General features: G+C 42.5%; 1 protein-coding gene across 1 annotated transcript in view; it reads right to left on the bottom strand.

Moving 5' to 3' along the window:
* Positions 1–24,677, bottom strand: part of pde4d (phosphodiesterase 4D, cAMP-specific) — a 152,888-nt gene that overhangs the window by 110,918 nt on the left and 17,293 nt on the right. The gene's annotated exons all lie outside the window — the stretch shown is intronic.

Here is a 24,677-nt window from a genome sequence, read left to right as displayed (position 1 = left end):
TCACAGTGACATGTTTTGTACCTTCACCGTTTTAAGTGAGTCATCCGTCCATCTTGTAAAAAACAGACGGCGTTGTAAAAATAAAACCAAGCCTGAACATTGAAGGGGAGGAGGCAAAAAGAAGAAGAGTGCAATTTGTCCGTGCTTTTGACAGGATTTACAAAACATGCTGTCAAGCAGGGAAGAAGTCTTCGAGTAAATTGTGCAGATCTCATTTAGATGCTTCTAGTTGTGTATTTATTGAATTTTAATAACAAGCACTCCGAGGGGAGGGGGGTTGATTTCAAGCCTCAAAATTGCTGGACCTACTTTTCCTGCACTTTTGGCTCTGCCTCTTTCTCCCGAGCGGCAGGAAACCTCTGAAACCTTCTGGAGGCCGGCGCTGCTGCCGCCGTGACCCTGACGGACACCGGGAGCCAGTTTTTTCCGTCCTACTAAAAAGGGAAAAGGTCACGCTCTCATCCATTATGAGCTAAAACTATTTCCCTCTAAAGAATTGAAAAGAATTTTATTCAGATGAGGACAATACAGTCAAATATGGTTGGAATGCAGCTGAGTTTATCGCTATTGCTAATTGGTCCCAGTTCATACAGCTCAAAAATACTAAAGGGAACACTTAAACAACAAATATTAAGTGTAATGTGAAGCAACACGGATTCATTTTGTCTTGTTTTAAGGACATTATATCAATGTTGGTGTGTTTTTCCACTTTCATTTTGAATGTGACTCCATACATGTCATTTCCATTCATCATTTTTGTATGATTTTGTTGTCAGAACATTCAAATATGTAAAGAACCAAGTATTTCATAAGAATATGTCATTCATTCAGATCTAGGATGTGTTATTCTAGTCTTCCCTTTATTTTTTTGAGCAGTGTATATTCCTTTACAGTAAAATTAGCTGCAGGCGAGTGCGGTGATGTTGGGTATACAATTTCAATTTTGAAATTTTAGAAGAGCATTAGCAACTAGGTTTGGTTTTGTGATGATGATACTTGTAATTTTATTTATTTTTTTTATATATTCACTGTTACAGAAGTACATCTCCTGATACTTCCTGGGTGCAACTTGACACATGACACGTCTTCAAAATAAACAGAAAACCATCAAGTAAACCCATGCTGTGTTAATTTATTTATCATATCTGCACCTGCACTTCCGGTTACCGGCTAAACTGCGTTTCACAGCCCGTAATTGTGCACGTGATATTAATTTTGAGATGTGCGTTAATTTATTGTCCGTGCCTCCGGGTTTCTAGAGTTGCCGCTAATCCCTGCGGATTTCATCCGAGAGGCAGGGGAACACCCTGGACATACGGCCAAACACTCCGATGGACACATTTAGCATCTCCGGTTAGCATATTGCATGTTTTTTTGGACCGGGGCGAACGCGCACTTCAAAATGCCGCTAGGATGCAACTGCTGTAATTTTTTTAAAAAAGACAGCGGCGGTTATTTACCGAGCCACGCTCCTGCACGAACGCCGTCTGCCATAAAAGGCTCGGAGGAAGCGGAGCAGAGCCGTGGCGGAGGGGAAAATAAGCGGAGCAGCTTGCCAAGTCAGAGAGAGTGGCTCTGAGCGGGTTGGGAGCATGCAGGGTGAAAGTAAATGAAAGTGGATGAATACAAATGACCGCGGGGATAAGAAGGCACAGTTGCAAGGGTACGAAGGGGGAGAGAAGCTCCAGAAACAAGGGAGGGGGGGGTTGAACTCGGAGCTCTGCGTTGTGAGGGTTTCCTGTGGAGACGTTCATGTAGCCCCCTTTTTTTTTTTTTTTTTTTTTTTGATTCGCGGAACAGAACATTTCTTTATTAATCAAAGGGATGAGAAAGTGAAGCCTGCTTGTGTATGCATGCAAAAGAAATATATTACCAGGGGAGAGAGAGCAAAAACAGACTCTTCTAGTCTCCGGACTTTTTAATTGATTTCACCGGTGTTCTGATGAAATACACTCGTGCCTGTTTTTTTTTTTTTTTTCGTACTTTAGATGCATATTTATCAAGGGCAATCGATACAAAGTAGTGAGTTAGAACTGCCGTTGCAAATCTTCTGAACGAGGTTTTGTGGGAAAAGTTGCGAGGGATCATTTTATTTTATTTTTACTGAATCGCACACTGAGATCATAAAATGCTGATTTACCACCAACCCCCACCCGCCGACTCACAAATATTTACTCGAGCGTTGCAGAACTGTTGACCTTAATTGTTTCGCGAGGCATTGTGGAGGCAATTCGGCTATTTTTAGTCCAGTTGACCGGCGTGAAAAGGTTTATATGGGCGGCGTAGGATCAGCATCACGTGGCGTCCCCGTGATCTCCAGGATCCCCCAGGTTGTCGGACTGAGCCTGCATCCACAAACATCTTGGTATTTTATCTCTCTTTGACCCAAAACATCCACTAGCAGGTTGATACTGACGGTTGGTTTTCATTTCAAGGTTAAATCCCACCTTTGCGTGCTTTGTGACAAGAGCAAAATTTATTTCTAAGGCTATTTTCCAGCTTCTTCTCACCTTCATCAGTGAGAGGAGCCGTCGGATCATATCAGCTTCGTTCGCGGGATGTTCTCTCGCTGCCTGTCCCGAGAGTCAAGCGGGGAGGAAGGCGTTTACTGTGTGTCCGCTGCTCCCGCTTGCCTGGATTGAACTACACGAAAAACCTGATTTTGAAAAGGTCTGGTCTCACTGGATGGATTCAGCGGAATACAAAATAACTAACAAACACATGCGTCTGTTTGCAGATGTTCACCTGGGGTTTTGTGAACACGTGGCGTTTTATGATTGTGATTGTGACGTATAAATCCGGTTATCTGACCGCTTTATGTTTTGATGGTTAAAATGGCTGCTGATCGTCCGTCTTTGTCTTATCTTTGTCGTAACTGCTGCCTTTCTTGGCCGGCACGCACTTTGGAAAAAAAGAGATTCTCAATCCCAATGTGGTTGTCCTGGTTAAATATAGTTCAAATCAAAATTTGGGATCATGAAGGAAAAAAAATAATAAAAAAAAATAATTAAATTAAAATGCAAAAAATGAATCATATCTAAATGAATAAAAATAAATAAAAGTTGTGTTTATATAGGAATAACCATCAATATCAAATAATGATTTAATTATTACCATTGATAATAATACTAATGATAATACTAACAACAACAATAATAATACTATGACTAATAATAATAATAATAATAAATACAATAATAATAATAAATACAATAATAATAATAATAATAATAATAATAATAATAATAATAATAATAATAATAATAGCAATAATAATAATAATAGCAATAATAATAATAATAATAATAATAATAATAATAATACGTTATTTTAATCTGATTCTATTCCGTCATTTAATTATCTTTTACTCTCACGCAGAATGACAACCTGCCCATCGGTCAGCATGGGCCGTAAAAACATGGCTCCTATCGAGAGAATTTTTTGCTCCACATGCACAGTGTGTGCCTTCCTGGTGATGGAGAGAGCGAGAGAGAGAGTGATAGAGAGAGAAAGGGAGGCAGGGAGGGAGGGAGCAGCAGACTTAATAACCTTTCAAACACCCATGCACAACTGTGACAAATGACTTTTTCCAGCCAAAGAAAAAGTATCTCCTTTACAGTTTCCAAGCCACAATGACATAACGGAAGCGAGGGAGGGCCATGTGAACGTCTGAGGGATGTGCAGCATGTGTGTGCGCGCACACACACACACACACACACACATGTGCGAACCTGAACTCGTTTAAGGTGGACTGACCTTTAAAGCGCACAAGCTATCCTTGCATATGAATGCAGAGTCTGATCCGAGCCGGACCTGTGAAGGCTTCGAAAACAGGGATTCCTCACGAAACAGATGACGAAAAACATAAAGACACGCAGGACAGCCCTGGCCCACTTCAGTGCAACAACACCGTCAACTGTACGACCAGTGGAGTTAGTTAATCATGGAGTTAGCCCAGAGTGAACATTAAATAAATGTGAATGACGCCAAACCCTCAGGTAAAATATAATTAGTAGAATTAATGAGGAATTTGATGTTGAAACCAAATTATTATTCAATGAATCAAGACCCAGATTCAGACCCTCATTAAGACTCCTTATCCAGCACATATGTGCAGAATTGCAGCCCCCCATAGGGGAATAAAGTTGACGTACCATACAATGAAGTAATGAGAAGGGACTGTAAAGTTATGGGACTGAGAGCAGACGACATTATTTGTGAGCAGCAGTATGATTTCATGCCTAGAAGGAGTACTCCAGATAGAGAATTTGCTTTAAGAATGTTGGTAGAAAAGGTTAGAGGGAGCTGACTTGTACCTTTGTAGACCTAGAAAAAGCATACGACAGGGGTTGAGAGATGAACTATGATACTGTAATGAGGACGTCTGGAGTGGCAGAGAAGTCAGACTGGTGCAGGACATGTATGCTAGATGTGAGACAGTGGGGAGGTGTGCTGTAGGGGTGATACAGAAGTTCAAGGTGGAGGTGAAATCAGCTCTAAGCTTGCAGCGGCGACGGACAGGTTTTGACAGGGTGCCAAGAGAGGAACTCTGGTATTGAATAAGGAAGTCTGGAGTGGCAGAGAAGTATGTTAGATGGGAGCAAGACATGTATGCTTGCTGTGAGATAGCAGTGGTGAGGTGTGCTGTGGGTGTAACAGAGAAATTCAAGGTGGAGGTGGGATCAGCTCTGAGCCCCTTCCTGTTTGCAGTGGTGATGGACAAGCTGACAGATGAGGTCAGACAGCAATCTCCATGGACCAGGATGTTTGCAGATGACACTGTGATCTGTCGTAAGAGCAAGGAACAGGTTGAGGGAAAATCGGTATGCTCTGGAAAGAAGAGGAATGAAGGTTAGTCACAGCAAGACAGAATATATGTGTGTGAAGGAGAGGAACCTGGGCGGAACGGTGAGGCCACAGGGAGTGGAGATCAAGAAGTTGGAGGATTTACTAAGGGTCAACAGTCCAAAGCAATGGAGAGGGTGGAAAAGGGGTAAAGAAACGAATTCAAGCAAATTGTAGGAAAGTGTCAGGGGTGATGTGTGATAAAAATGTATCCGCCAATATGAAAGGAAAGTTGGACAAGACAGCGGTGAGACCAGTGAGGCTGTATGGTTTGGAGACAGTAGCATTGAAGATGCATTGAAGCAGAGCGGGATGTTGCAGTGAGGATGTTAAGGTTCTCTTTGGGAGTGACCAGGATGGATAGGATCAGGAATGGGTCTATCAGAGAGACGGCACATGTTATATGTTTTGGAGAGAAGGTCAGAGAGGGCAGACTGAGATGGTTGGTCATGGTCATGTTGGTCATGTACAGTTGGTCACGTACAGAGGACGGATGGTGAATATATTGGTAGACGGAGGAGGAGGAGTTCAAGTATCTCGGGGTCTTGTTCAGGAGTAGGGCAGATCTGTGCGGCGTCTGCAGTGATGCGGACTCTGTACCGGTCTGTCGTGGTGAAGAGGGAGCTGAGCCAGAAAGCGAAGCTTTCAATTTCCCCGTCCATCTACATTCCCACCCTCACCTATGGTCACAAGCTGTAGGTAGCGACCGAAAGAACGAGATCGCGGATACAAGCGGCTGAAAAGTTGCCGGACTCCCCCTTAGAGATGGGGTGGTCCAGTCAGAGGTGCTGGACCGAGGGAGGTCTGGGCTTCACTGCTCCGACTGCTGCCCCTGCGACCCGACTCCGGATAAGCGGGGGAAGATGGATGAACGGAAGCCGTTTCAACGGCACAGCGGCGCTTTTTTACAAGAGCCGGCTCAAAGAATGACCCTCACACATTTACACCTCGGCAAATATGGCCCTATATGCAAAACGTTTGGACGGATGCCGCGCCAGCTCCACATAAACTGGCAGTTAAAAAGAGACGCATACATCTGCTGGATTAAAAACGCCATCATGCAATGCAGAGGATTCAAATCCAATATAATTGGTATGATAATGGATTTAAACGGATGCCGTTTCTAAATGTGACGAAGCACGTCAAGCCTGGCAACCTGACACATTTTAATACGGTTGTTTTTTTTCTCTCATTGGGTTCCCGTTTGTTTGTTGTTGCCCTGGAAGAGAAGCATTCTCTCAAAACCAATTTAGAGAGGTACATAACGTTTATCTCCGGTCGCCGCCCCTGGAAGGATTCTCCATGGTGAATTGCACTTGTCATAATTCTTGGGCGTGAGCGGAAATACTCTCGTCTCGTGTCCCGTCATTTCTTTTCTAATTTTTTTTTTTCCCCGAAGCAATTATCTGCTTTCACGGTCGACCCCTCGGAGCGCGGGAACAGCAGCGTCATCCGTTCGGACCCCGTCGGACAGTTTCTTTGACCCTGTCTGACGATAATGACGATAGTTGAGGACCGCGAACTCCAGTGTTAATAATCCTCCCCTTCGCTCGTCCGTCTCCCAAAGATCATGAACGGGGGAACAGAATACAAACCTGCGAAATGCGGAACCGGATTAATGAAGCGAGTCCTTGCAAAGACAGCGCGTTACTTGGAGAGCCGACACCCGGGGGTCCTCGTGCTCCGAGGCTTCCGTCATCGTACCACTTTCCCCACTAAGTGGGTAAAACTGTTTTCTTCTCGACCTCTAGGGGATACCGAAGCTCAGAGAAGCCACCGGACGCCCAATGCTGCTTCTTGCAGCTCCTTGGAAACTTGCTAAAGAGCGAAAGTAAGTAAAGAAAGGTAGAGGTTCTGACTTCAGAAAAAGCGTCGCCCCTCCCTTTCTCGCTCAAATTGTCCTCGGTCTTTCCCTCTGATTGCCGCTGAAGAGTCCCCTCGGGCTCAGGAGTGCATCGCCGCCATTACTCAGACGCCAAGCCATCAGGAGTCTCACCACTTCAAACGCCTGCCGCCACTCTGATCTGCTGCTCGTGAATACATCCATGTATAGCGCGCCTTTTCGCCGGGTTCATAATTTATTCATGTAATTTGCTTTTAGGCCCTTTTTAAGGTTGTACCCTAACTGATGACTTCTCAATTTCGTTCCTTATGGTCCGAGGCGATTACGCTGAATTACTGCTTGGTTTTCTGAGACATAAAAAAAAAAAAAAAATCCATAAATTATACGTGGAATAACTATTCATGAGCCACAACCTTCCGCCGTGAGCCGCCCAGCAGCCGGTTTGCGTCGCCGGCTACCTCCGACTAGCTTGCATAAATACGCCGCCGTTTTCGAAACAGCCTTTAAGAGAGAATTCGCAGCTTCTCCGTCGGGCCCCTGCGCCACACTGAAAAGAATGGAAACGTTTAAAAAAAAAGTACACGCTCACGTCTTTTCATTTCCAATTGCAAAGGAGAGGAGTGTAAACACGCGTCATTTCATTTCGCCGAAGAAAAAAAAAAAAAAAAAAAGAAAACGCGGTCAAGGTGCTCGGCAGATGGCGAATCACTGGGCTGGCAGCTCCCTCGCTGCAGGCATGTCTGGTTGAATTGCTTGATGTTCTGTGCCGGGGAAATGATAGCTGCCTGACCGGCGGACAGAACGGTTGGTTTGCCCGCCTTCTGTTAAGACGGCACAAAACACACACACACACACACACACTTGAACATCTCCTTTGCTTGGCTGTTATACACTAGTTCCCCTGGGTGTCTCCATTAATGAGGTCCTCGAAGAGATGTTGCATCAGATAGATACGCCCGCCATAACTCCCCTTTCAAGTTCATGCTAGCTCTCTGCTCGCCAACGAGGAAAGAAATACGGCGGCGGAGCGGTTAGCGCTTCGGCCTCACAGCACGACGTTTGATTCCGACAAGGGGACCTTTTCGCGTGGAGTTTGCATGTTCTCCCCGTGTCTGCTTGAATTTCCTCCGGTTTCCTCCCGAGTTCCAAAAACATGCAGCAGGTTAATCGGAAAAAAATGAAAAAAATTGCCCGGCATGCGTAAATGATAATTATAATAATGATTTATCGTTTTGTTCAGCGAAGGATTCCCTTTGTGTCAACTCAAATCGCCATACAGGACTGTCTCAGAAAATTTGAATATTGTGATATTTTCTATTTTCTTTATTTTCTGTGATGCGATAACAAAAACAAAAATGTCATACATTCTGGATTCATTACAAATCAACTGAAATATTGCAAGCCTTTTATTATTTTAATATTGCTGATTATGGCTTACATCTTAAGAAAACTCAAAAATCCTATCTCAAAATATTAGAATATCATGAAAAAGTAATTTTTGTTTTCTTAATTGCATTACAGAAGATAAAGAACTCTATAACAATATTCTAATTTTCTGAAACGGTCCTGTATATAAGTACCGTAAACTCCATACGACAAGCCGCAACTTTTTTCACACGCTTTGAACACTACAGCTTAAACAACGATGCAGCTACTTTATGGATTTTTTTGGGAGGAATGTGGGGCTCATGAGCTTCATGCCGCTAAAACATTTATCCTCGTCACATCGGACCAAAGAAATGACTGGGAAATTCTGAGGCCGTTCAACTCCAACACTGAAGAAGACGACTTTGACGGTTTTAGTGCACAGGAGGAAGCCCAGGATAGCGATCAGCAACTTGGTGCGGCTTATATTGAGGTGCGCTCAATAGTCCAGAAATTACGGTGGTATACCGCATGGCCTTACGGTAGGCTTGCCTACCGTAGCCTAAAAGTTATCCTACAGTCAGACAAAAGTTACAAGTTAGCCTAGCCGAATGTTGACAATGTAGTTGGTGTTATTCCTATAGATCTTTTATTATGCCATTATCTTCCAATTCAAACTGGTACGCCTTTTCCTTTCTTGCACCTGTCCTGTACTCATGCTCCCCTGAGCCGTACTAGCTGCCTTTCTGACATCTTGAGGGGATAAAAAGTATTGAAAGTACTGTAAAGAAATGGTGACTGAATGAGACTTAGTGTCTGAGGGAGAGAAGATGCTGACTGTATCTCAGCGCTGCCAGTTGCCTCACCCAACTTATCGTACACGGCTGGGTTTGGGTACACTTACACTCTCAACTGTGCAGCCAATGTTCTCCACACTGACGTCGCAACTTCCAGATATTTTCGTAACTGAATATCGGTCAATATCACAAAGCCTGTCGTAACTCTGAGTTGTTGTTAACTCGTTGTTAAGTGAGGGGTGACTACATTCCCTTTTGGGGGAATCGGTTCTCTGCAATTAACCCATTCTGGACGAACCATGAACAGCCGTCCATTAACGCCAGGGGGGCAGTTAGGGGTTCAGTTTCTTGCTCAACAACACTTCGACACACGAGGACGAGAAATGTTTGGTTCCAAGGACGATTGTTCTACCTCCTGCAGGGTGTACCCCGCCTTCCTCCCAATGTCAGCTGGGATAGGCTCCAGAACTCCAGAATAAGCAGCAGAAGATGGTTGGATGGATGGATACTGACAATTATCTTCACCAAACCGATTTGATACCAAATAATTTTTCGAGGTGAGGCCATCTTCTTTGGAAGTGAACATTCCTGGTTCGATTAGCTGGTCCTCGTAATGTGTCGAAGACCCCTAACTGCCCCCTTGGCACAGATGGACAGTAGCCTACTGCTCATGGTTTATCCATGATGGGTTAATCGCAGAGAACGAATTTCTCCAGGAGGAATTAATAAAGGATAAATTATAAATAGCTCGGGAAAACCGAGCCGTGATTGATTATGTGATCGACAGCCGCTTTGATGCCCCTTCCCCCGGGGCGGCGAGTCGTCCTGCATGGCCTCCGCAGGACGACTTCACGTAGCCTCGGCGACGCCTCCCGTCCTCTTCAAGAGAAGGAACGCTGGCTTTATCCTCCATCCAATCTCATCTAAAAGCCGCTCCATCTATCCTGACACACGTTTATCCTTTGAGACCTGAGAATGTCACCTTATCTGGATAACATTAACACCCCACCCGAAAAAAAACAAAGTAAATATATGCATGTCGTGATTGTGTACTATCCCTTCCAACAAGGTCATATTCGGTTTGTTTTAGCCTGGCCAATAAGCTGTGGTTGTGCTGCAGACATGGCAGACTTTTAGCAAGATAAAACTCCACCATCATTAAATGTCTCAAATGAGAAAATAGTTCCACGACACTGAATTTCTGTGAAAATGTTTTTCCAGCGCTGGCTTCGGGAAACACAAGAGTAATTACATCGCAATGTTGTTAGTAACCCCCTCCCCTCCTCTCTCTTCTCATGCCTCTGATGAAAACATCGAATCAAACCTACCCGGAGGGGGTTTCGATCTATGACAGCGCTCCCCCGAGGTATCCGTCACAGTTCGGACGCAGTCAACATAATCATCTGGAACAAAGCAATGCCGGACGACTGACGTTTCCGGAAAAAAAAAAAAAAAAAAAAAAATCTGCTATTGATATGACGACGTTAAACCGGCATAAATGAGAAAAAAAAAACATTTTCATTTGATATCAGTAAATGCCAAAAGGTCTGAATTGGTATGAAAAATCGCTTGTCAGCTTCCAAGTGGTTCTGGATTAGTTCATTCCACCTGTGGCCTGACAGGAAACCCCTGAATGCAAATTATTCAAGGAAAATAATCCTTTCCCGGATGAATTTCTTCCTTAATGTTAATATTATGGGTTCTTACCAAACATAAGTTAAGGCCACAGGGAGCAGGGATGAAGAAGGCGGAGGATTTCAAAATATCGAAGGTCAACAATTTGGAACATAAGCTAAGAAAGCTAAGACGAGGAAATATGACGAATCGTACGGGAGACGAGGAAAAGGCCGGTGTGTTTGCTGTGAGCTGAGAGTTGCAGCATCACGCTTCAAACCCTGCTTCAAGAAGATGTGCACTGCAAAACGTGCTCATTGTAGATTGATCCTGACTTCCTCATTTTGATTAAAAAAAAAAAAAAAAAGCACAAATTGTTTCATTCATTTCTGTTTTGTAGGTAACAGTTTTATATATTGTGCTCCTGAGTTAATGTTGCTGATAAAGTTATTATTATTTTTATTGATTTCATTTAATGCTATTTTTTAGTTAAATGGTTCCAAAAATGTTTATAGTTAAAATAAGGATTTATTTTTTTTCATATTTCAGCCAAATTGATGCACAAAATCTTTCCTGTTACAGACCAATGTTAATAAAGTTATCCTTTGTTGTGAGTTGATCTATATTGTTTTTTCTTTGTTGCTGATAGATTTGAATTTATTATTATTTTTCTTTATTTCATATTATTTTTCAGTATCAAATGGTTCCGTCGGTCAAAAGATTTTCAAGTTTAAATATAGTAAGGATTACATTTTTTTTTACATTTCAGGCAAATTGATGCACTTTAAAGCCTTTTCTGCTCACAGACTAAAAAACAATTTTAATAAATTTATTCTTTATTGCAAGTTCATTTACAGGACTGTCTCAGAAAATCAGAATATTGTAATAGTTCTTCATCTTCTGTAATGCAATTAGAAAAACAAAAATGTCATACATTCTGGATTCATTACAAATCAACTGAAATATTGCAAGCCTTTTATTATTTTAATATTGCTGAGTATTGCTTACATCTTAAGAATACTCAAAATATTAGAATATCATGAAAAAGTATTTTTTTTGTTTTTTTAATTGCATTACAGAAGATAAAGAACTCCATCGCAATATTCTAATTTTCTGAGACAGCCCTGTTAATTTCTTTCTTTTTAATGTTAATAAGGATACAGTGTTATGCAGAGGTGTACCTCTTACAATTTTATCGACAAATTATACAATTATCACAAAGTGAGTGAAGGAAAAGAAGACGGTAAATATGATGGTCAACAACTTTGTATGAGGTGATCTTCAACATCGCACTAAGATAGTGGTTCTTAACCTGGGTTTGATCAAAAGTCTCAAAATATGACCAAAAGTATTCGCTCACCCATGCAAATAATCACAATCACTTCCGTGGCCACAAGTGTATAAAATCAAGCACTTAGGCATGTTTTTACAAACATTCGTGAAAGATTGGGAAGCTCTCAGGAGTTCAGCGAATTCCAGCGTGGAACCGCGATAGGATGCCTCCTGTGCAGCAAACCCTGAAATTTCCTCAATCCTAAATATTCCACAGTCAACTGCCAGCTGGATTAGAAGAACATGGGAGTGTTTGGGGAAACGGCAGCAACTCAGCCACGATGTTGCAGGTCACGTAAACAGACGGAGTGGGGGTTAGCGGATGCTGAGGCGCATAGTGCCGAGAGGTCGCGACAGACCTCCAAACTTCATGTGACTTTCAGATTAGCTTCATAGACGGGGTTTCCGTGGCCGAGCGGCTGCATCCAAGCCACACATCAGCGAGTTCAATGCAAAGCGTTGGATGCAGTGGTGTAAAGCACGACTCCAGAGCAGCGGAGACACGTTCTCGGGAGTGACGAATCGCACTTCTCCATCTGGCGATATGATGGACGGTTTTGGCGGTCGCCAGGAGAACGGTACTTGTCTGACTGCATTGTGTGAAGCGTGAAGTTTGGTGGAGTGGGGTTGTTTTTCTTGGCCCCTTAGTTCCAGTGAAAGGAACTCTGAAAGTTTCAGCATACCAAGACATTTTGGACAATTCCGTGCTCCCATCTTTGTGGGACCCTTACTTTTCCAACATAAAGCAAGGTCCATAAGGACATGGATGACAGAGTCTGGTGTGGATGAAGTTGACTGGCCTGCACAGAGTCCTGACCTCAACCAGATGGGACACCTTTGGGATGAATCAGAGCGGAGACTGAGAGCCAGGCCTTTTTGTCCAACATCAGTGTGTGACCTCATAACATGCGTCTCTGGAAAAATGATCAAAAATTCCTGTAAACACACTCCTGAACCTTGTGGACAGCCTTCCCAGAGGAGTTGAAGCTGTTCTAGCTGCAAAGGGGGGACATTCATCATATGGGGCCCTATGGATTAGGAATGGGACGTCACTTAAGTTCATATGCCAGTGAAGGCAGGAAGAGCAAATATTTTTGGCCAAATAGCTTTAGCTTGACCTAATCTGTGCTGCAGGGATTTTGTCGCACTCGCTAGTAAACTTGTGACTGTTGTGACTGCACGTCGTGTGATTTCTTTCTTGATATTTTAATGCCTTCATGCTAATTATGTCGAGCGAAGAAAGAAAGTAGTCGGACGAATGCGTACAGTACGGATTCACATGTACAATGTTCTTTTATACATGTGAAGAAACATGCTACACATGCTAAGAAAGCCCTGGAGATTTTCATACCATTTGTTCCAACAAATCTTTGCGCGCAATCTTTTTCGAGGACGCTGGACATAAAAACGAAGAAAAGGAACAGACTTTGTTGCAAAAAGACACAAGATTGGCACTTGCCAAGGTGAAGCCGCCTGTTTCTGAACCGGTCTCTCAAACGCAGCACAAGAAGTCACACTGATTGCAGTAAGCATTCATTATTATGTTTTTGTTTTTTTGGGATGAAAATCATGTTTTGCTGTTGTTTTTTTTCTTTGATTTTGGCACCAGTAAAACATAGACCTCTGTCTTGGTTTTGAAAAAAAATCATATTTTTCCAATAAAGACGGATTCAGTGAATGCAAACAACGAAAATCGCTGCACTAAGAATTAAAATGTTTTGCCGTGAGTTGTTATATGTTTCGTCTTTTCACTCCTTAAACTGAACTTTCTGCCACGAAGCTCGTCACAGAATCAGACAGCTCGTTTGCGTTTGCGCTCCTTCCATATGTCCGACCCGCAACCGGACAGAGACGACCCTTGATGCTGTCATTATCCGGCTCCGGAGAGGATCCGGAGAGGGTACTAATTTAGGAGAGCCTCTCATTAGTTCATTTCGGATACGGTTAAGAGACATCTGCAGAGGAGTGAACCTCATAAAATTTCAACTAGTCGAGCCAGATGGCGCGGGGAAGCCGAACCCCGCCGGGACCACTTAGAGGCAGTCAAATATGGCACATATCGACTCTCAAGACCTGCTCCTGCTGCTCTCGACTTAAAGGCGAAAAGAAAAACATTTATATTCGCGACACCGTGTACGAATGCGTTGGCCATGCCTGAAGAAGCCGCCGTTGGACGGTGTCCCCGAATGGAAAGAGAGCGGAGAACATGCGTCAAATGGGAATGGGAGACTTATCATATCAGCAGGAAATGACATGGATATATAAAAAGCATAGCGTAATTAAGCATAAAAAAAGCATAATAACGGCGCCCCGTCTTCCGACATGCGTCAATCAGAAGCTTCATGCTTCAAGTTTTTCACCTGCAAACGAAATGAGGCTATTATTATTTCTGCATTCACAAAAAAAACAAAACAAAACAGGGCAATGTGGGTGAAAGGTCAAGCCCGGTGTTTTGAATACAACATTTCCAAGCGTCGCTTTCTCACACGCACGAGACGTATTCCAGCATCATCCGCTGCACTGGTAACACCTTAAGAGTCGCCTTAGCAACGCAAAGCACATTTAAGGGTGATGAAATCAGCTTTAGCTCACGTCCAGGGTGCAAAGGAGCCGTACGTGCGAGCCACCTTGCACCGACACCTCTTGTTCATTTAAGAGCTATCGGGCTATGAATGCCAAAACGTTTCCAAGTCATTCATAACATCGCAGCCGGAGTTTTTCTTTTAGCGGTCTAACGGCAGTGAGGTGCTTCCAGAGGAAATTAGATAAACAAAGATACACAAGAGCAAAGCACGACATGGGCTTTGTTGGTTATTGAGAGTGACAGCATACAGTTAATTATAAGATTCAGGTGTGCCCAATACGTCGATCGCAAAGCTAGCGTGGGTTGATCGCGCGGCATTAAAACGTAGACATCAGCCTATCATCCTCAATATGAAATTTTCTCACAGGACTGGCTGCCGGTCTGTCACAGGCGTCACTGCATATGTGCACATATCGGCGCGTTCTAGCAAGCTAGCGAGTTAGCCATCAATTTATGTCTTCTAAACTTATGGCTATAAAAATGAGTGGGGGAGCTGGACCGAGTAAAAAGACTAAAACATATCAGTTCCATACGGAATGGGAGGTGGATTTTTTTTTTCACTATGTCATTTTCAAAGTGCGTTCGCCTTCATCTGCCGGTCTGCCGTTGCTTTACTGAAAAAGGGAAATGTGGAGCGGCGTTGACAGACCGTTCATCAAAACTACGACACTGACTTCTCTCCGAAAAGTGAGCTGAGAAGGAGAAAGGTGAAGGAACTAAAATCCCAGCTGGCAGGACAGCAGTCATTTTTCTCACAGCTAACTTCAACTATGCTGCCGACTCCATTCAAGTCATCAGAATAAGGTATTTACAAAAAAAGTACTCTTTTTTTTTTTTCTTTTTTTTTTTTTTTTAGTGTGCCATAAGGGTTCATGCAGTTATGCAAGATCTACATACATTTATTGTATTAAGTATGCTCAGTAGATATATCAATAAATATATATTCAGCATTTTTAGTGGAGGTAGATCATTTTCACATGATCATTTGAAAAGTAGCTCACAAGGCCAAAAAATGTGGGCACCCCTGTTCTAACTTATGTTATTCTGTATATGCGTACAGTGGGCCCTCACTTTTGGTGGGAGTTACGGTCCAGGATCCCCCCGCGAAAAGTGAATTTCTGCGAAGTACAGACGTGAAAATTTTGATGGTATTTACAGAGGGGAAGATTTATGGACGTAGTGAGAGAGGAGGATACAGAGAATAGGGTTAGATGAAGAAAGTTGGTTTGCTGTGGCGACCGCTGGAGGGAAAAGCCCAAAGAAGAAGAAGATGATTAACCCGCAAACTATCATCAACCGGCCATTGACTGCATTATGCTTCCCACACTCTTATACAGAACACTAAACACTTTTGGATAATTGTAACGTAAAATAAACATTGAGATACAATACAACTGCCGCGAAGTGGAGCAGGACATGTATGCTTGGCACAACCTACAAGGAGATCAGCCGCTTCTCTCCATGAACCAATCAAAACATCTCCCGTGGGTACAACAGTAGGAGCAAGAGTTTGCCATGCTGGGTATCTTTGTTTCGCAAAGGAGATCTCGTATTTTATTTATTTTATAAAATGAATTAAAATTAATTAAATAAATGAAAAAGAATTAATCAAATAAATACCGGTAACATCCACAATTACGTACTGGAAATGCTTTTTTCTAAACAGTGCCTGTAACACGACTGATGACGATAAATAATAAAAAACATGGAAAAGTCCATCCATCCATCCATTTCTATTCCATTGTCCTACTCATGCTGATCGCTCTCTCGGTCTTCCTCCTGCGCAATAAAACCATTACATTTGTCTTCTTTGGTGTCAGAATTTAACTGCCTCCGAATTTCATGGTAATTTCATTGGTCCATTGGTGACGTGGCTGAATGTTTTAGCCCCCCAAAAAATCCATAAATTATCTGCATCACTGTTTAAGCTCTAGCGTCGAAAAAAGTAGCGGCTTATAGTCCAGAAATTGCATTATATATCCACACACATATTTTTACTGCTCAAAAAAAATAAAGGGAAGACTAAAAATACACACCCTAGATCTGAATGAATGAAATATTCTTATCAAATATTTTGTTCTTCGCATAGTTGAATGTACTGATAAGAAAATCACACGAAAAATATCAATGGAAATCAAAAGTATGAACCCATGGAGGTCTGGATTTGGAGTCACACTCAAAAAGAAAGTGGAAAAACTCACAATGTTGATGTAACATCCTTAAAACAAGTCAAAATGAATCAGTGTTGCTTCCTGAGTGGACAGTTTGATTTCACACATGTGTGATTGACTTGAAGTTACATTGTGTTGTTTAAGTAGTTCCTCTTATTTTTTTGAGCAGGATATACACACACACATATATTTATATATACACACATAGATGTTGATGCTATCCACTACTATGCTGATACTGCCCTAATAATGTGACAATATACATGGCGGCTGTAACAAATTCATTTCCCTCTGGGATCAATCATCGGTCTGTCTTTCCCTCGTGCACTTTGGGCACAAAAACCATGACAGCAACTGTATCCACGCTTATTCTGTGTCTTCTCTTTGCAGAAAAACATCAGTTTGCAATTACAGCAGCCGAATACGGTAGCGGTAAGTCACAATATTCCCCGAATCCCTCATGTGTCACGCCGACTCTGCCGGCACAACAATACGTATATTGGCATCCGGTCAGATATCGAACCGTGAGGTGACTCAAAGGAGAGTTCAGCTCTCGGGGCTCGAGTTTCTTTTCCGCGGATACTCAAATAATATTTCCTCAAAAATGACTTCTGATCTCCTTGTTTTCTGTATCCATCCTGGCCCGTCGATAATTCTCCGCACCACACACAATGAGACACTGTGATTCGGTTGGTCCGATGACAGTTTTTTAATTAATCACTTTTTTCTCTCCCTTGAAATCAGCACTCATCATCTGCTCAACAAAGCCGGCATTGGCCAGGCTCCATTTTGCGCCATTATCATTTCAAACGTCAAAATCGACCCGATTTCGCCCGTGCATGTGGAGCTGCACGGAGCGCACCGCCTTGGTCTGCTCTAAAATAATTATAATTATTTGAAATTATAAATAAAATACAATTTTTTTCTTCTAATTTTTTTTTCAACTCGCTCTAGATGTTCACATGTTTACAAATTCGATGCTCCTGCCCCATGTGAACCCCAATTACCCTTCGGGGACAAATAAAGTTTTTCCGTCTGCCCAAAAAAAGGTTTATCCACTTAAGAACATGTGTACTGAGCAGCTAACTGCTATTTTAGGCATTATTTTGAAGCTAGCCTTGCAGAAACCTTGGTATGACAAGTAAAGACAGTTTGCACACAGCAGAAGCAGTGATTCTACAAGATACAGCAGCACAGAATTCGAAGTTAGCCCCTTCCCTTGCCAATTTCAAAACTACAACTAGATTTTTCAGCAATTTTTTCCCACCATGCAATGTTTTCCTCAGATATCTGCAGAGCCTCCGCTATTTCACGCCAGCGCTTTTCTTTTTCCACTCGGCAATGATACGTCCGAGGGTTGACATTTTACTGATCGGGACGTCCTCTGCACAACACTGTATGCTTATTACCATTAAAAAGAAAGAAATCTGAATCAACTTGCAACAATGAATAATTTTTTTGACATTGTTTTTTTAGTCTGTAAACAGAAAAGATTTAAAGTGCATCAATTTGCCTAGTATTTAAACTATAAACATCTTTTGACCGACGGAACCATTTGATACTGAAAAACACAGTGAAATAAATAAAAATAATAATAAATTCAAATTGATCTGCAACATTAACTCAGGAGCACACTATATAAAACAAAAATGAATAAAACAATTTGTGTTTATTTTTATTTATCAGGATTAATGGCAGGATTCATGAATATGAGCACGTTTTGCAGTGCACTGCTTTTCGACGCGGGGTTTGAAGCATGATACTGCAAGTCACAGCAAACATGCCGGTCTTTCCTCGTCTCCAACCGTAGCCATTTCCTTATCATAGCTTTCGTTTGTATCCCTGTTAAATATTTTTCCGTGGCGTCTCCTGAGGGTTTGTTCTCTGCACTTCATATCTGCTGCTCTGTGCAGTGCAAAAAAAAAAAAACAACCTACATTATAGAGATGATACTCTAATGCTCTAGTCTACCGGATTTCCTGTTTCCGGTGTTGTTGATCATCTATTGGTTGTTGATTGTGTTACGTCACCGTGAGGATCGAAATACGTTTGATAATATCATAAGTCAAAGATTAGGATCAGATTCCCACCTACTATATGACCGAGACGATGGGAACGCCCTTCGGCTCTGGTGAAACTCCTTCCAACTTTCCTTAAATTTCCTTCCAACTTTCAGTTTTTGGTCCGTGAAAATCATCAGGTGTTAACCCGCCTAAAGGAACCGCGCAAAGAAAGAAATACAATTCTGCAGGACACCGGGGCAGCTCCTTCGGTGACCGACGGAAACATCCGAAAATGTCGTAAGGAGCCTCCTGATTGTACAACCAGCACCGCTCTCAGCACTTTATAACTGATAAAAACGCTTCCCACCCAATGCAACCAATAACCGTCACCTCAGGAATGTATAATACCTTCTATGCAATCACTTTACAATGTGAATATAAAGTCCATATTGTGTCGGTGGAGGTTCTCAGTCATCCAGATCGCGGTGGATTCTTGTCGAAATCTTCTCGTCGTGGCAGCTGGACTTGAATTTCTTCACTTGAGGACGTTTCACCCCTCATCCAAGAGGCTTCCTCAGTTCTGAAGAAATTCAAGTCCAGTTGCTACGATGAGAAGATTTCAACAAGAGTCCATATGGTATGTATTGTATGTCATATACGTTACATATATTTTTCTATATTTTAACATACCTTTCCTTTATTTTCATTTCTTTCTTTTGATCTTTACTGTTCTTTTTATTTTATCTTTATTCGCTATTTTGATTCTTTATTTCTATTCTTTATTTTTATATACAGTTCTATTTTAATTCTTTCCCATTTCACTCGGTAGCAGGACCCGCTTTCAACAATCCCCCTGGGGGATCAATAAAGTATTCTGATTCTGATTCTGATTATTCTTTCAATTATTATGATATTGGGTTTTTTTAAGCCCTTACAGTCAATATTTTTGCACATTCTTAGTTGTAAAAACATACATTTAAAGATTGAGATTTTTTTTTTTCTGCACACTCCAGTCACTGCAACAATACTTTGCACATTCATGGACGGTAGCTATTTTTCCCGTCACGGTACCGTCACGGAACAGCCAACAGTTTCTGTGCGCGTTAATAAACGTCCATAGCTCTCAATTGTTCTATCTTCGTCGGCACTTGTGAATTCTATGGGGGAATAATAAAGGAATATCTTTTCTTAGGCTGTGAATGCTCATTAATCTCGCTGTTGTTTCTGTCTCTTTCGGAGAGATGGGGATCACGCGTTAATGATTTAACGCTGATTTAACTGGCTATAGAAGCGTTGTTCTTAGCAACACTTTTGACACTTTCAGATTTAAATCCAATGTACTTTCCCTTTCATTTCGTGTCTTCTCTCCCTGTCAGTCGTCCGCGGCCCCTGAAAGCGTCGCATCTCCGCCAGCCCCCGGTTTGTGGCGGCGTACAAATATGGACGGTCTGGCTCGCATCCACTTCAGTTTGTGAGTGACAGATTCACACATAAAACCCAAGATGAACACAGCTACGGTTTCAATCGGAGTGGAATTACAGCTCACTGAGATCTATTTTTTCGCGGGAGGAGGCGCGTTTCAGTTCTTCCACCCCATTTCCGTCAATTTTTGAGCTTTAAAATACAGCACGGGTGTAATGACATGTAGCTTTTGTACATTTAAATTATACAAACCGGCACAGCGTGCGTTCTCGGCACACCGGCCAAAGCTGCTGTTTGCAGCAACACCTCAAAGCATACACACACACACACACACACACAGCTGCCTCGTGACGTTCACAGTCGACACTAAAAAAACCAGAAGCTATCCATCAGACCAGTGAGGGAAAGAGATTTCCACATTTCATGTGAGCTAAAAAAATCCTACCCAACTAATTTCTGTGTGTGTGTGAGTGTGTGTGTGTGTGTGTGTGTGTGTGTGTGTGTGTGTGTGTGTGTGTGTGTGTGTTTGTGAATTTGTGTGTGTATGTGTGTTTGCGCTGTCAAAAATGAAGAATACACAACGGTCTGATTTGTGTGGAAGGAGGCCGAGCCTGTCTGCTGTCAAGTTTTGCACTCAGTTGCCATTTTTTGATGTTTTGCAGATCCTCTTTTAGATCCAATATTTGTCAGAATGCTTCGCATCCAGCTGAAGACGCGGGCAGAGTTTAGTTTCAGATGTGAATCTGCCGTCTCGTGCTTCTTGACCAGACGAGTGTCGTATTCTTGCATGATTCTTGTATTTTCGCAGGTAACTTTGGGAGTATGGGTCGAGATGAAGGTGACACCGGGTGAGGTTTTGGGCTGATATGTGATATTTTTCAACATCACACGGAGCTAAAAATGCTAATTTTGCCTTTAAGGAAAAATTCTCCAGATGCAAAAAAGGGAAGTTTCATCCACCAGACAATGCTCAGATGAAATTTTTTTTGTTTTTTTTTGTTCTTGAAGAGCAGGCTCTCGCTAAGAAAGAAGATCCAATCCAGCCTGTAATATGAATCAGTATCATTTTACCTTTGAGAGAAGTAGTACTTTGTATCGATCTGATTTTTTACAGTCCTCTTTGAGCTTCAGGCTGCAGGTTGCGGCGGGAAACAGCCTCTTTTGTAGCTCTTTGAAAACAAGGCTCTTCACTTCGGTGTTCTGGGTACTTTTGGGGAAAAAAAACCTGCAGTCAAAGTCTCATCCATTCACCAAATACTTTCACCGTGCAAACGTGAACATCCAAAGCAGGGTCGGATCAGGGCGGGGACGGCGTGGGTTTCAAAATAAAAATAACGGGCAAGTAAAAAAATAAAAAGTAACTTTGCAATGTATTTTTTGCCTCAAAATTTGAAAACAAAATGATTTTTTGATGAAAAATCTTATTTCTATAAAAAAAAAAAAAAAAAGCACAGAAACGATAGCAAGTAAAAAACGTGCAGAATTAAAGATTGATTTAATAACCAGAATAGCCACCATTAGCACTGTAAACATTTTACCTCCTCTTATACATGCTACCAATCAATTTTCTAATAAATTCTTTAGGCAAATTTTCCCACAATGATTTTCTCTTTTACCTCAACAATATTTTCAGGGTGTAATTTCATCAATTCTTTTTTAATATTCCCTTTTGATACTAATTCATCGTGCATTTTTTTAGAGGAGCAATTCATTACATATAAAGATTTTCAGAATTGACCTGTATACCTCCTTTACACTAAAACAAAGGAAAAATTTGGACTTACTGTTACATCTAGGTAATGATTTTACTGGTCCGGCCCCCTTGACATCAAATTAGGCCGTACGTTTCTACGCCACCGTGCCGCCCTATTATATATATATATTTACCCATCACCAATCGCCCCACCGAACATCCCTGGTTTGATTCCAGGCTCCTCCTAGTATTTTGAAGCGTTGTTGAGCAAGTCGCTGAACCCCTAACTGCAACCCTTGTCCAACAGCAGCCTACTGCTCATGGGTTAATTGCAGATTTAATAAAGGATGAATTATTAAATGCAGCAAACGGAGCAGTACCGCCGAAAGCCATGGGGGGCACAGGATGCTCAAGTGTGACCGGGGAAAGAAGAAGAAATAAAAACTTTAGGATTCTTTATATGTACAATGTATGTTGTTCTACCTTTGCATAACCGCAAGAGCCGATATTGCACAACTCGAAAAACGATGTACTTTTTTTGTCGTTACCTAAGTTCACTGTGATGACGTGCACCGAATTGAATCAGTCAGGGATGAATCGTCCGGACAGTAGCTGCCTTATCAACGATGACGTGACTCGCCCAGAATGATGCTTCGGTCGCGGCTTCCGCTTTTGAAAGATTTTGTCCGGACAACTGGGATTTAAGTCCCTTCACCTTTCTCTTTCTCAGCTCGCTTTTCGGCGGGATGTCCGTGTCGTATTTTCCACGAACGGTCCGAAAATGCCGCTCCGCATTACCCTTCTTCGGTATTGCGACGGTCGATCGGCAGATGAGGCAAACGCACTTTGAGAATGTGATTGTGAAAAAAAAAATTCCACCGACGTTTTTGTCTTCTTACTTGGTCCAGCTACCCCACTCATTTTATACCCTTTCGTAAGTTTAAGAGAAAAAGAAATTGGAGGTAACTTGCCGACTAGCTTGTTCATTTTGCTTCACTTCGCGCTGTTGTTTGTTGACACCCGGTGACCTCAGCGTCAGAAACATGTCATCTGACTGGCTGCCCTGTGTATCAGTCAAGTGACGGGATGGATGATAGGCCAACGTCTATTTTCTGCGATCTACCAGTATTACGTTTGTGATCGACTGGTAGATCGCGATCAACCAAGAAGAAGGGGACAACGTCGTATTACCAAGGAGAAGAAATCTCCCGCCACGTGACGCCGTGCATTTAATGGCCGCCTCATTTCCTGCCGTGGGAAGTATGTGGGCGTTTTTTTCACAAAAAAGATGATTTACCGTCAGATTCACTGTTTGTGAGATCGGAGTCCGCGCAATGGACTTTGGGTAAAAACGCGAAACGGAGAAAGTAAATGTCGGCCGCGACGTCGCCGAGAGAAAGCTATTCTCATCTTCTCATTTATTCACAAGCACTATATAAATACCTCGGTAAATACGGCAGAAGCGTCGATCGATTCGAAACAAAATTCCGGAGTGTGACCCAGTTTCCTGTTTGCTCAGAGGGGCTACCCCAAAACCAAAGGAGGAGGACTGATTTAATAAGATGAATGGATTCGCAGTTTCATTAGATAGCGACTCAGGGGAAATATACCAGAAAGTGCAGATCACTGTCAAAGTTTCCCGCCATGTTTTTTTACCGCCGAGCTCCAAAAACACTGAACATTAAGGGTGTGTACATGATTATCGCTAAATACATTAAATCTGACAACGAAATTCGTAATTCCTATGCAAAATATACACAAGCCTTTCGCGACGGAGATCAAACTAGCTCCCTTTCTTTCCATTACTTACACATTAGTATCCCATTTGCACGCAACAGAAGTCCTAAAAGTGGGTGTGTATGACAGAAGACCGGAGAAGATAAATGGGCTTGTATGCCGGCGAGATTACACTGCCCTGAAAACACTTTGGAGCGTCCACAGTGTGAGGACGGCGCGGTGCAAAACAGATGAGGCCAAAGCCACAGCTCGCCATTACGCTTCCCTAATAGCAAGGATGATGAATAATAGCGTAAAAGTCTTCCTCTCCCCGCCCTTAAAACCAGTTTGGAGACTCCAAAAGGGACTTTTCGTGTTTTCGCCCTCGCTGTCAGCCTGACTACCGAACAAACATAATCGCGGACATCTGGATGGTATCTACCGTGTCGCAGTGGACGGTTCGAGCATACGGGAACACGCGCGCGGCAACGGATTGAATCTAAAATGTAAAAAGATATTTTTCACGCTCCTTTGGATTGCAAAACCCAGCGGTCTCGTAAACGTCTTCTACAGTAGGAAACAGCTGAGCCTGGAGTCAGTGTGTATCAAATGATGCAGATGCATATAGACAGGTGGGGAATTCTGGAGGGGAAGGATGAAAGTAGGCCACAATAACGCCCTGCTCCGAGTCTCCCTGCAGACACATCACTTTTTTTTTCCCCCTCCTCTCACTGCTGCATCAGTGAAAATAAGACAAAGTGCAACAAGCAGTCATGTTTTGCTTGACCCTGCCCGGATAAATCCTCTGGGCAGATGGAATAACAGGGCTGCCGTCAATCTTCACCACCGCCGTTTCTAAGAGATGGTGAGCCGCTTCTCCCGGTCTGCTTTTGTAATTTCCGAAGGTGGACCTGTTTTTTGGCATGAATCCTGATTTATGAATTATAATTGTTTGTCGAGACGGCGGCGGCGCAGCGGTTAGCGGCTCCGCCTCGCAGCAAGAAGCTTGGATTACAAAAGGAGGGGGGTCTTTCTGTGCGATCTTCCTCCGGGTTCTCCGGGTTCCTCCCGCGATCTATAAACATGCAAGAGGTGCGTTGGAGACCCTAAATCGTTCCGATCAGAATCGAATCAGAATACTTTATTGATCCCCCAGGGGAGCATATTGCTTTTCGTTGAAAGCGAAAAAAAAAATCCCCATTTTTAAATGTATGTTTTTACAACTAAGAGCGTGTACAAATATTGACTGTAGGGGCTTAAAAAGAACCAATATCATAATAATTGAAAGAATA

Source organism: Fistularia commersonii, chromosome 26 (assembly GCF_037954325.1).
Source record: "Fistularia commersonii isolate RoL2024-O1a breed Wild chromosome 26, RoL_Fcom_v1.0, whole genome shotgun sequence".
Lineage (NCBI taxonomy): Eukaryota > Metazoa > Chordata > Actinopteri > Syngnathiformes > Fistulariidae > Fistularia > Fistularia commersonii.
The sequence above is the reverse complement of the archived record's forward strand: the minus strand, read 5'-3'. Positions and strand labels throughout refer to the sequence as shown.